At 39.8% G+C, this 14,301-nt stretch overlaps 1 non-coding gene across 1 annotated transcript; it reads left to right on the top strand.

Annotated features, from left to right (window-relative positions):
• Nucleotides 1-5,572: 5,572 nt before the first annotated feature.
• LOC112087353 lies at nucleotides 5,573-5,678 on the top strand. Its single transcript, XR_002900039.1, has one exon. It is a non-coding gene; the product is annotated as a small nucleolar RNA R71 (small nucleolar RNA).
• The last annotated feature ends 8,623 nt before the right edge of the window (nucleotides 5,679-14,301 follow it).

Below are 14,301 nucleotides of genomic sequence, written 5' to 3'. Positions count from 1 at the left end.
CCGTCATGCGAAAATCTACACACTTAAACCTATCCTCCAGTCAACTAGCTCTTAACATTCATTTATAGGTTCCAGTGGTTCTCATCAAAAGGAGTTTAGCAAGGCAATCAAGGCTAGATATTCAAAATGGCTGTCTAGAAGGTGAGGCTTTTAGTGTTTAGGGTTACATTTTCTGAAGAGACAAGACATTATGCAAAACAGCAAGAGAGGGTGGAGTTGTTGATATCCACAGTTTCCAGTCACATTCTTCTTGCTATAAGATTCTTGATCTCTCTTCTTCAGGTTCTCCTCATAACTCCCCCCGACTTAGATTTTTGTCCAGGTTTTAAAACCAATGCTCACAAATGAATACTTGCATCCTTTGCTTCAAACAATCTCGGCTATCCTAGACTCTTTCGGCTTTTAGTTTCCTTTCCTTTCATTCTTTTTCTCTTTTTTTTTTTTTTTTTGGGAAACCGCCTTTGGATTGAGAGTCTTAGGAAGCACGAAATTTACCTTTAAATTCAAGCTTTTTGAGGCACCATTGAGTTTTGATAGATTCTTGATGTTCCACTTTCCCAAATTCTTTCAGTCTTTAGTTCTTGAGTGACTGAAAACTATGTTGCTCCTCTCTCTCCGGCGTTTTTGCACATATATGTCGATATAAACTAAGGAGAGAATACATGACGTTTAAACATAAAGGTTTGGGTAAAGGGTGTGGTACCAGCTAAAGATGAACTGACCATCTAGGACAACAAATAGTGGTAATAATGATGTAAAGATGTCCTAGATGTGTATCATGAGGCCTGCTAAAACCAATGATGAGAAAATTAGATGTCAAGATTATGTTCAAGTGAAATGAGCTAGTCTATCCTGTCAGGAAAAGTCTCCATGAATAGAAATCCTCTGGTGGGAGTTCGTAGTGCAAATAGTCTAGCTACTGCCTATTCTAGTACTAATCACAAAAGAAACTAGCATGTAAAGTCTAGAAGCACATGGGTCTTACTCATCATAGTTTTGTGTCAAAAATTCCTGAAAAATACTCAAGGTCTTTTAATAAGCATAAAAAATTTAAAAATTGCAGAAAAAGATAAGAAACAAAGAAAAATAGATTAGTACGGATAGACATCCTCCCCCATACTTAAATCACACTGTCCCCAGTGTGAAAAAGTTGGTGAGAAGATGGTGAAGTAAAAGCAAAAGAGTCTAAAATGAAAGAAAAGAAAAATGGTGATAGAACCGTGGGTATGAGGTGGTGATGGATAGGCGCATATGTCTCATGGCTGTCATCTGTCTCTATAGATGAGGAATCATCATCAAATAAACGGTTCTTCAGTAGTCTCTTCATGCGCTTATTGATCTTCTCTTGCTGGTCAAGCTTCTTCTTCAAAACTGCAAAGTCTGCATCGCTCCTAGTGCATGCTCTGAGATGAGAGGAACTGGCTCTAATGAAGATGGTGCAGGCTGAAGTCTCCTGCTGTTTGCAGCTACCTCTCTCTTGGCTTTTGCAGCCAGAAATTGCTTCATGGTCAGAGGTAAGAGTGGCAAAGATGGTAGGAAGTCGCTAGTCTCTGGTTTTCATCCTGGGTCTGAGCCATCTCGGAGACGAGGCATTGAATCCGATGGTAGTAGTACCCTGTACTCAGTGGAAGTGGTGGAGAACATGTAAGCAAATACAATTGGGTCCATCTTGGCCCTGGTGATAGTCCTGTCTCTAGAGAACTGAGAAAGATCAAACCAATCCTCTTTAAGAGGTGTCTCAGCTGAAAAATCAACTCCTGCTGATATCATAAGCGAAGTGATGATGCTCCCAAAAGCTGGTGAGTAGTCTTGACAATCAGATGTAAGCATCTCATGCTTAACCTTCACTAGGTTCCTTGCAATGATACAAGCAAATCAAGGAAACCTGGGGTGATCTGCGAATGGTAGCTGTAGTGTCACCAACTCTAGCTTAATGACATTCGCTTGATTGACTCGCAAAAACACAGTGTGTGCTAGTAGCTTATGAACATGGCAGACAGCAGGATGAGAGAGTAATGATGCCTTGGACCTTCCTTTGTCATAAACTCCAAAACCCATCAGCTTCCAAAGATCCTCATCTGCATCCTTCTCCATCACAATAAGGCAACTTCAAAGCATCACATATAAGATAGTAAGAGAGTAAGGATGACCTCCAATAGAGAAGGAGAGTATGCCATCTAGATCTCTAGGAGTAGCTCTCTTCTTGTAGCTCAAAGTTGTTGATGCAAGGAACTCCTTGGTGTGATTCTCATAGGTCTGAATGTTCTGCTTCATGAATGACCTCATTCCAAGCCTATCAAGATACCATATCACATCTTCTCTGATTCCAAGCATCTCAAGAGTTGAGTAGTCAATTGCTGGAGTTGGCTTGATCTTCAGCTTCTCAAGCTGTGCCAAGTAATCGATGTCTGGGTCAATGGCTTTACCAACAAACTTCACTTTCGGCCTAGAGGAAGACTTGACTCTTCGAAGGAAAGATAGCTGAGGGGAGGTCTGCTCAATCTCTCCTGAAAATATTCTTCTTTGCGCGGCAATGAAGGTGGATAGAGGTTCATCTTCACTCAGTTGTGTCTCGTTCAATGCATCATATGTCTCCTGCAAATGGGGCTTTTTTGCATGAGGGCTCGTCTTGGTTCGAATCAGTCGAACCTGAGAGAGATCCATGACCTGCAAAAATGAGAATCTCAAGACAAAGGATAAATCAAGCTGCTTTGGTATCGATTTTTATGAACAAGGTGTTTATAGAGATATCACAAACACATTATCATGACAAACAAGCTGTAAATGCATCAAACATTACAATATCTGAGAATTTCTGAAGTTCGATATACTGATGTTCAACACATGACATTTCTAAATCAGGATGATGTTTTATGCTCACTCACATGTAATCTAATTTAGTTTTCTATCAACAAGAACCAAACAATCCAGATTTGCAAAGCTGAACCAAACAGATCTCCAAATTTCGATTTGCTCAAAGTCTCAAATCTCAGATTTTCAAAAATTTCAAATCTCTATGGTCTAAGTGTTTAATCATGCAATTAAACTAACCAGTAGTCTAGTCTTAAGTCCAAAGACAGTTTCCAATCATCCTAAGGTGAATTTCTACTCATTCTAAGAAAACCCTAAATCTGTTCTTAAGAAAAAGTGAGAAATTTGAGCTCATACCTTGATGAAAGTGTTATGTGATGATAGATTTGAAATCTCCTTGGAAAAAGAGTGGGATATGTTCGAAAATTTGGAAGGGATTTGTCAAGTTTGAAATCTGTCTTTTTCTCTAGATCTCCAAGCTTGTTGGAGAAGAGGAAGAGAAAATACCTTTTTGATCTTTTAAATCCTCTTTTTCTTTTAAAAATGTGGTTTTTCCTAAGAAAAAAATATTTTTAAAAGTTTAGAAGACTTACCCGGCATGTTTAACACGGAAATTATGCTTCGGGAACTTTCCGGTTAAATTCCAGAATAAAACGGGGAATCAACGTTCCAGTTTACGAGAAACAGTGAAAACTCGCCTGGTAGCAAACGGTGGTCGGCCGCGGCAGCGATGGTTTTGGCCGCGGGCGAGGAACCTGGGCCGCGGGCGAGGAACCTGGGCCGCGGCTGAGGAGGGCTTGGCCGCGGCTGGATTGATCGCGGCCGCGGTGAACTGTGCTCTGGGAACTCCCGGTTTCTTCCGTTTTCCTGCTTTCTCATCCTATCTTTTTTTATTTTCTGGTTTTTAGAATGTTTTTGGTTTTTTTCTGGGTTTTATGAAAACCTGAAATACATAAAATGAAAAGAAATCAAATAGAAAAGAAATAAAAAAAAGAAAATCATACCAAATGGGTTGCCTCCCATTAAGCGCTTTTGTTTAAAGTCTTTTAGCTAGACTCTTGGCAGGATTAGGATTGAGAAGAAGAGACAAGAACCCTTGAATTAAGAGTCCTTGTGGTCAATCTTAGCCTGAACTTTGGATTTCCTTCATCTTGAATCACAATCTCTTTTCCTTTCTTAAAGATTTTTGCATCCTTGAGGACATATTTTGCCTTCTCAACAATTCCTTCAATATTTTTCTCCTTTTCCTTAGTGATGTCTGGTGGCACCACTATCTTGATATTCCCAAATTGCCTAGATGCAAGTGCTTTTAGTTCCTTCTTGTCCTCCAACACCTTCTCCTTGTCCTTGTCTTTTTGAAATGGAGCTAGGTCTGGTGTGGTCTTATAGAACTTTCTCTTGTCCACATTTAGGAAAACTAAACAGCGATCTGCATGGTCAATAACAGCACTTACAGTGGCTAGGAATGGGCGGCCAAATATCAAAGGCCTGTCTTTGTCCTTGTCCATCTCCAAAACTTAAAAATCGGCTGGAATCCTTTTGTTTCCAATGATCAGTGGCAAGTCCTGGATCATTCCTTCTGTTCTCTTTTGAGATGAATCACCAAAGATTATCCTTACTGGAGATCGAACAAATGTACCTATACCAAGTTTCTCAGCAACAGATTTTGACATGACATTCACATTAGCACAAGAATCACATAAACAATCTGAAAATTCAATTCCAAAGATTGAACAGGTGAATGAGAAACGCCATGGATCCTTAGACTTTTTGAGTCTTTGGTCAGGCAAGCGTTTGGGTACCTTAACCGGAATGACTCGGCTTCTCTCATGCTCGGTTTCAGAGTCTTTTATGAGAGGTTCAGGTGTCAATCTTTCCTTAGAGTCTGCGACAGGTTCTTCCTTCAAAACTGCTGTTATAGCATTGTAGAAATTTTTTGGGTTATCTTCTACTCTTCCTGGTAAAACTCCTGGTTGTCTCTTCATTGAATGTGCAGTTTGACCTATCTGATGTTCCAACTTCTTGACATGGGTCGCAAGAGATTCGAACTTCCCATTCAAGTCATTGTAAATACAATCGATCTTCACCCCCATTTCCCTGAATGACTTCTCATTGCCTTGAGTAGTCTGCATCATAGTTTGTTCAAGCGATTTTACCTGGTTACTTAGTTGGGAAAGGGTTGCTTCTAATGAGCTGGTCTGTGCTTGTTGAGGATTGAATGGTCTTTGTTGGAAGTTTCCTCCTCCATAGTTTCCACCTTGAAACTTGTTTTGAAAACTCCTTTGCTGCTGCGGATAAGGCTGATTTTTGGCTCCTTGATTTCTGTATGAGAGATTGTTGAAGTTGGCACCAGAGTTCCTAAAGTTGTTGTTGAAAGCTGGACTAAATCGATTATGATATGCCTGGGCTCCCATAAAATTGATTTCTTCCTTTTGGTACATGCCATCTTCTTCATATCTTCCATCTTCCTCATTTCCTACAGCAGTATTACAAGCATGTATATTCTTGTTTTGAGACTTAAGAAGTTGACTTACCATGCTTTTAGCTCAGCAATTTCCCTTGATTCATGACTAGTAATAGTCTTCTTTGATCTATCATACTCAGGGTTGTTGTTGCTGTTAGCTACAGCCAGATTTTCGATGAGTGCTCTCCCTTGTGTTATGGTTTTCGAACTGAAATCTCCATTTCTGGCAGTGTCAAGAGAAAGTTGATACTTCTGCTGAAGTCCTCGTAGAAGGTGCTTAGCAGATTTGCTCCAGAGAAACCATGATGAGTGCAGTCTCTCTCATACTCCTTGAATCGCTCCCAGGCTTCATAGAATGACTCTATTGGGCCTTGTTGGAAACGTTGTATCTTGTTTCTCAGCTGGTTTGATCTTGACTTGGTGTAGAAGTGGTTCAGGAAAGCTGACTTGCATTCTTCCCATGAAGTAATAGAACCAGAGGGCATAGATTTCAACCATCTAAAAGCTTTATCACTTAGAGAGAAAGGAAAAAACTTACACTTCACATAGTCCATAGTTTCTGGAGTTGTTCTCACCATTCCAGAGATTTCTTCAAAAAGATCAATGTGATCCATTGGATGCTCAGTAGAGATTCCATGGAATTGGTTCTGCTTCACCAAAGAGACAATCTGAGGTTTTATCTCATGATTTTCTCTTGGAACAGAGATTTGAATAGCTGATCGATTTTGAAAGTGTTGGTGAGGTGCATCAAAATCGGCAATGAGTCTATTCCTAGGCTGTCTTCTCGCAGGATTTGCAAGCTGTATTGGGCGATTGGCTTCTCTAACTACCGGTGGAACAATGTTTTCATAATTCCTTCTTCCTTCAGCATCGGCCTGATCTTGTCTCCTTTGATTTTCAGCGACTTGAGCAGGATTTAGAGGGACTCGGTTTCCCTCTTCATCGAGTTATGGCTGTCCATCTTATTCATGAACAGCATCTAGGTCGTCACAATGAACTGAATCACGGTCATCATCTCCAATGTGATCCTCCTGATCACAGTTTAAAAGATCTTCCCGATGGGCAATAAGATTGGCCATCTTGAGCTTTCTTCGTCTGAGTTTCCTAACTGCTCTTTCGTGTTTGTCAATCTCATCTAAAGGCAATACGATTTCGTCAGGATCTCTCCTAGTTTTCATGCACCTATGAGCAAAGAAAGAAAAGATAAAAAGAGGAGTTAGAAAATCTCCAGCAGAACTCAAAAATCTTGAGGTTTAGGATTGAAATTAGATTACGAAGTCAAGTCAACAGCGACAGATCCCCGGCAACGGCGCCAAAACTTGATGTGAGTGCAGTGGGCAACACAAGTTTTACCCTAGACAAGCTGCAAGTGCACAGCAAACACAGTAGTACTTAGGGATCGAATCCACAGAGATCTGTGTGTTGAGGACTTCTAACTGATATTAAAAACAATCGTAAACCTAATCTACTAAAAAGAGGTTTTGGTTTTTCACTAAATCTAATTATGCAGAGAATTAAAAAGAGCTTTAAGTAAAAATCAGTTAAAAAACAGTAAGAAAAAGCGCTGAGTTCAAGGTTCATCTTTAGAGTTCATGTTCTAAAACACAAGGAATTTAGGCTAGGATTTTCTATGACTCTGAAACTAGGATAGACACATATAAGATTAGCCAACTCTCGTCACCCTAATCATCTAATCACTTGTTCATGGCAATTAACTCTCGCTCTCATGCCAGAACAAGATCATGCTTTGTAGATTGGAATCCATCTCTGCTTATGTATCTTCCGTAGGTAGCTTTCGTCTCCTACGACAGGGACGTCCATAAGATCCCGTTCAGGCAACCCAGGTACAACACTCTCGTGGCTCGGATTAAACCTAGGATCGGATTCTGGGTAATCAATCCAGAATTACTGCTTTGAGATTTTGATGAATGGGAGAATCATGTTAAAAATCGAAATTCTTTTTCCTAAAAACCTAGATGTCATTCGAACATTTGGTCCCTTTGGATTACCCTTTCACCCAACTAGGTGACTACTCAGACATGGCTGAGGTAGACATCATCATCGGTTTAGAACTAAGAAGAAGAAAAGTAAAAGAAACAAAATTGCAGAAAAACTTCTCTTATTGAAGACAGAATGGCAATGGAGAGCTTCTACAAATGCATAAAAATAAAACCTAAAACTACAAATGAGTTCTCTCTCAAAAAGAAGAAAGAGGCTCTCTTACAACAGACCTAAAAATGAGTATTTATAGTGTTTCTCCAAGTCTTGGGCGTCTAGGGCTTGTAAAATGGGTGCAAGAAGTGTCTTGGGCCTTAGTTGGGCTCCAGAGGTTCGGACATAGGTCCACCGGGGGTGAACCCTCCCGAGCCGTGTTGGGAAGAAGGCTGGCCGCAGGTGAAAGCACTTGTGCTTGACTGGGCTTGTGTTAATCGGCCTTCAGTGCATTGATGATATCTTGAGATCTAACCGTTGGATTGCTTTGATTCCAAGTGTGTTGGAAAGCTGGTTGTCTCCTCTATAATGTCTCCAAATTTGGGATGATAAGACGGTGAGAAGGTCTTCATTGGGTGCCACACTTCTGATGGCCTGAATTTATCCAAAAATGTATTTTTGCTCCAAAACGCACTCCAAAGTCTCAAGTTTCTTGAAAAGCCTTTTAAAACTCCAAAACATGGAAAACACTTATAAAAACTTTAAAACTGAGTAAAAACACCTGCATAGATATTGAAATTGATCCATAAAAGTGGTCAAAATCAGGTGTTATCATGGTCCTGACCGCGGGAAATCATTGTCTGGCCGCGGTCGCGACCTATGCTCTCCTTCGAGACTGCATTTTCTTTCTTTAGTGCATCGGGAATATCTGAAGATCTAACCGTTGGATTGTCTCCAAACCAATTGCATTAGAAAGCTGGTTGTCCCCTCTATGTTGCCTCATATTTTGGAGATGATCAGACGGTGAGAAGGTCTTTATCAAGTGTCATACTTCGGATGGTCTGCATTTATCCAAAATTGCTCATTTGTTCCAAATTGCACATCTTTAGTCCAAGTTTCCTGAAAAGTCTTTTAAAACTCTAAAACATAGAAATCACTTAAAAACCATTGAAAACAGAGTTAAAACACCTGCATAAGATATTAAAACGATCCATAAAAATGGTCAAAATCCGGTGTTATCAACTCTCCCAGACTTAAACATTTGTTTGTCTTCAAACAAAACATAGTTCAAGCCAGGAAAGAATCTTTAAAAACCTGCAGGAACTAAAAAATATCTCAGTGATCGCCCTTCTAAACCATAACCTATCATAAAACATCTATCTGGATCTAGTCTAGAAAATTCTCACCAAAATACAAACATAACTAGTCCGTTGATCCGTCATGCAAAAATCTACACACTTAGATCTAACTTCCAGTAAACTAGCTCTTTACATTCATTAAGTGCATAGTGAATCCTCATTAAAGACATCATTCAGGGTATACGGCGTTTGGTAATTAAGGGCTATTTAAGTGGTGGAGTTAAAGTATTTCGGGTTACCTGAAGATCTGGAGGATGCAAGATATTATGCAAAACCGCAAGAGAGAGTGGACCTGTTGATGTCCGCAATTTTCAGTCACTTCTCCTTGCTAAATGTTGTTGCATAGTCTTTCCTCTTTGGTTGTAAACAGCTGTTCCTCCAGACTTAGATCTTTTCCGGGAATCAGAAAAATGATCTCCAAAATTCCATATAATTGAACTCTAGCTTGCCTCAAGGATAAAATTGATCCTCGTAGACTCTCTTAAGGTTTTTATTTCATTTCTTTTCTTATTTTTTTTTTCTTTAATTCTATTTTTTTTCGAAATAGAAAATAACCTTTTATAGAGAAAGAGTCTAAGGGACGAAATTGTACCAAGATTTTTAAGTTTTTCCAAGGCAAACTGAGTTTTCTCCTTTTGTTTCATTCCAATGAAAACGCAGATCTCTGTCTTTAGTGACTGAAAACCGCGTTGATCTTCTTTCTCTCTGACATTTTTGTACATATCTGCATATAGGACAATGAAAAACTAGAGTGCATGTGGTTTGAAAGAGGCTGGGTTACGGTGGGGAACTAGCTAAAGGTGAACTAGCCATTCACGATCAACAAAGAGTGGTAAAAGGGTAAAGGAGTTCTCAATGTATGATTCGTTTCCCTGATCTAATGCTTTAATGAGAAAGTTAAGTCAAGATTAAATCCAAATAAAATGACCTAGTATATCCTGTCAGAAAGAATCTCCATGAATAGAAGTCCTCTGGTGGGAGTTCGTAGTGTAAGTACTCTAGCTACCGCCTAATCTAGGTCTAAATCACAAAAAGAGAAAATAAAACGAGGAAATAGCATAGAAGTACACTGGTCTAAATCATCATAGTATTGTTTCGTATGCCCCTGGTTTGAAAACTTTTGAAAAAATTTTGAAAAAAAATTTCGAAAACATTTTGAATAATTTTTTTTATGTCCAAAACAAACTCAAAACAAATCAAATTTCATCAGTAATGGATAAACATCCTATCCCAGACTTATTTCACACTGTCCTCAGTGTGATAAAATCTAAGAAAGGATGGATAAGAAAATAGAAATTTGAAGTGTTTAGATGTACTTACTTGCCGGAGGAATGAGTCGTGGTTGGAATGATGGCACCGCAGGTCGAAGTTTTTACGGGGCCGGAGTGATGTTCGTTTTCCAGTTTATGATTTCTGCTCGTCTTTTATTCGTTTTTCTTTGTAAAAACCTGAAATAAAATGAAACAAAAACAAAACAACAAAATAGAAATAAAGATCAAAGGGAAATAAGTAAAATACCGAGTGGGTTACTGATATATTCATAAATTGCATCATTTAATGTACATATTCTAGTCAAAATCATGTCTCATTTGCATGCATTTTAGGTCTTTAGGCATTGTTTTAGGACTTAGGAGATTGCATTAGGTCCAAGAGAGTTTTGCATGTTTTGGAGTGTTAAACAGGTGCTTTTGGAGCCAATTTGGAGTGGATGATGTGATTCAGATGAAGAAATGGACTTGGAATGATCAAAAATGGTGAAAAGGAACAATTTTGGGTTTCTCGGCAAAATGGTGTACTGAAGGTCGAAGGTTCTCGACCAAAATCCTTCCCGCGGGTAGCTTTCTCAGCCAATAACACGTACCGCGGTCAAGTCTCTCGGCCAAAATCTCCGGGTGCAGACACGTTTCCGAAATCGCCTGTCCGGGGAACCTTCCGGTCAGATTTAGCTGTCGGAGTCTTCATAAAGGTTGGAGATAATTGAGTCAAGAGTTCATAACAGTTGGAATCAAGGCATTTGGACCACAGAACTGAAAGATATGGTAATCGGAAGACGAACAGGTCTCGCACTCATTCCGGAGCAATCCGATACCCCTGAATGATCGCCTGTCCGGGGAGCCTTCCGGTCCGATTCAGACGGCGGGTGCTTCATAGAAGTTGGAGAGCATTGCATCACGGTCTCTTAGCAAGTAGAATCGTGGAATTCGGACGCGTGAGCAGAGAGATAAGCTTGTCGGAAGGAACCCCAGTCTCGCAGGTATTCCGGACCGAGCAGATCAGTTCTAAAGGATGCGAAGGACGGTGCACTTCCAGGCCGATTTAGTTTCCGGGTCCTTCATGAGAACCATAGACATTTGAGCCTTCTTTCCAGAACGTCCAAGAGCATTCAATTCGGATCTATGAGCAGAAAGATACAGTCTCCGGAATGGACACATGTCTAGACGCCTCTCTCTGGTCGTGTACATGCACTGCAAAGATGTGCCCTCCAGGAAGCCTTACACTTCCCAAGCACCGAAGCTTTCTTCACAAAAGTTGGAGATAAATGAGTCCTCTGTCTTCTGCAACCGAAATCATTCAATTCGGACAAGTCTCATAGGAGTTACACTCTCCGGAATGCGAAGTGGTCTAAGCTGCTCTGGATGCTGCGAGTTGGAGAGGAAGGAGACCAAGCCGCAGCAACACTCGCAAATCACTCCGACTTGAGCCTGCGACCTAGGTGAAATAGAGACCAACCCGCACAGTTTGTACATTCCCCAGAAACCGCCTTAGCCCTGCGAGTTGGAGAGGAAGGAGACCAAGCCGCAGCAACACTCGCAAAACACTCCTACTTAGGCGTGCGGCTAAGACAAGGCGATTCAGGCTTCACAAGACAAGTCTTCATCTACTGCGACTTAGGTGTGCGACCTGGGACATACTGGACTGACCCGCAGGATTTCCACTTGACCCAACTGAGCCGGGTCAGTACCCAGTTTGTCCTGGGCTGACCCGGTCCATTAGCACTAGGTATATATAGTTTTTTGGGAGAAAAACCCAAATGTGTTATCTTCTACTTAGTTTTCTCTCTAGTTTTCTTTCCTTTTGAGTGTAAAAACGTTTTTGATTAAGAGATATCTGAAGGGATTTGATCATTCCAAGTCTGTTTCTTATCATCTCATCATCTCATTTCTACTTCTAATCATGATTAACATCATATCTTGCAAAAGATTAGATGTGTTCTTCATGATTAGTGAGTAGTCATCTTTTAAACTTCTAGGTGTGTAGATTAGGGTGCTTAGATGTTTGATTGGTGATGTTTAGGGTTTAGATTCTCATTCCATTTCCTTAGTTAGTTGCTCCTAATGCCAGATTTCCTTGGGAAAGTGAAATCTGGGTTCATAGGCATTTCATGCACCAAAAGTGTTTGATGAAATGCCTGAATGAGCTAACTTAAGGGTTTATGCCTTTTTCATCATGGGAATGATTTGTTAAATGCATGAATGACATATTAGAACTGTTTCTTAATGCTCATTGATTCATATTTCACAAATGATGATTTGGTTTGAAAGTGGATTAGTGTAGAGATTAATGCCTTCATGAGAGGATTAGTCTAGATTAGAGTTCTAAGTTGAAATGTTTGAGATCATGTGATTGCTTGTTATGTCTTTCTGTATAAGATTCAGTCTTCTTGGTTGAGAGATTGTTTGGTCACTTATTAGGCTTGATGCATTATGCTTGCTGATTGCTTGATTATATCTAATGGTTGTTAGACTTGATTAAGTGATTTGCAAAGGGATTATTGTCATGGGAATGAATTAATCTGATTAAGAAGCCTAGACTAAAGAGTAGCAAGTGTTGCATTATGTTCTTAGCATCATCATTCAATATCTAAAGCACCCTAATCAATGATCACATCTAGAGGTTTAGCTTTTATCATTTGCTTAATCACCATCATCTTGTTTTGTTTGCTTGCTTAGTTCATTAATCATAGCTTGTTTGTTTCTTGTTTTATGCTTTCTTGTTGCTGGTTTCACAAAACTCATCTTTGATTACTTGACTTAAGAACCTATCACATAAACTAGTGCCTAACTACCACACATATGGATTGACACCCCTTATACTACTTTGACAAGGGGATTGATAACCCATCTAAGGCTTTTAAAAACCTTAGTTATCAGTTACCCTCCACTAAGCGCTTGTTTTAAGTCGTTAGCATGATCTTTTAGGAATTAGGCGCATCTGCTAAGGAGATCGGATCTTCCTTTTCTTCTTGAATGTCTGTAAGATATGGCTTAAAACGTTGTCCATTGACAGTGAAATCACCTCCTTTACGGTTCCATAGAGCCACAACACCATATGGTAAAAAAATTTTGATCTTGAAAGGCCTAGACCATCGTGATCTAAACTTCCCGGGAAACAGTTTTAACCGTGAGTTATAAAGTAGAACCTGGTCATTAGGTAAGAACGTCTCATGAACTTTTTTCCTGTCATAAAACGCCTTCGTCTTCTCTTTGTAGATTTAGAGTTCTCATAGGCATTATTGCAAATCTCGTCTAACCCATTTAACTGAATCAAACGTTTTGCACCTGCCGTCTGGATGTCGTAATTCAGCTTTCTTATTGTCCATTCTGCCCTGAGCTCTAACTCTCATGGAAGATGACAAGCCTTACCATAAACAAGATGAAAAGGTGTAGTGCTCAATGGGCTTTTGAACGCAGTTCTGTATGCCCAAAGAGCATCATCAAGCTTTGCTGATGATGCGAGCTAGGGTTGCTGTCGCAAAATAGTTTTAAATTTATAAACCCTAGTGTCTGCAAGTGCAAAGCCGTACGTTGTAATACTTAGGGTGTCGATCCACAGGGAGAGTTGTCTTTTCTGCAGAAACTTCAAACTGGATTAGTAATCGAACTCAAAGACCAATGGGGGTTTTTGTGGGATTGTGTGTCATGATTTTACTAAGCTAAACAAGAAAGAAAATAGATCAAAACAAAGATGAAAAACGTGCTGGGCATTAGCGTTCATCTCTAGGGTTCATGATCTATGACACAAGAAATCTAGGTAAGGATTTTCTATGATTCTGAAACTAGGATATACATATGTAAAATTAGCCAACTCTCGTTACCCTAATCATCTAATCACTCATTCAAGGCAATTAACTCTCGCTCTCATGCCAGAATAAGATCATGCTTTGTAGCTCGGAATCCATCTCTGCTTACATATCCTCCGTAGGTAGCTTTCGTCTCCTACGACGGTGATGTCCATAAGATCTAGTTCAGGCAACCCAGATACAACACTCTCGTGGCTCGCATTTAACCTAGGATTGGACACTGGTTAGCTACTCCAGCGTTACCACTTTGAGATTTGGATGAATGGGAAAATCATTTAAAATCGAAATCCTTTAACCTAAAAAACCTAGATGTCATCGGTCATGTGGTCCCTTTTCGATGGCCCTCTTCACCCAGCAAGGTGACTACTCAGACATGGCTCAGCTTGACAACATCATCATTGGTTTTGAAATAGAAAAACATTAAAGTAAAAGAGATTGCATAAACTGAATAGATAGATGAAAAGAAGAACAAAGGTTTAAGAGAAAAATCTCTATCTCCCTAATCTAAACCTAAGAAACAAAAGTTTGGTGCCTCCCTATCAAGGGGAAATGAGCACACACGAAATTAAGTCTTCTAAAATACATATTTATAGGTCTCCAAGTGTTTCTGGTCGTCCTTAGGGCTTCTTGTGAAGAGAGAATGAGTTGGGTTTGAA

Source organism: Eutrema salsugineum, unplaced genomic scaffold (assembly GCF_000478725.1).
Source record: "Eutrema salsugineum unplaced genomic scaffold, Eutsalg1_0 scaffold_18, whole genome shotgun sequence".
Lineage (NCBI taxonomy): Eukaryota > Viridiplantae > Streptophyta > Magnoliopsida > Brassicales > Brassicaceae > Eutrema > Eutrema salsugineum.
The sequence above is the reverse complement of the archived record's forward strand: the minus strand, read 5'-3'. Positions and strand labels throughout refer to the sequence as shown.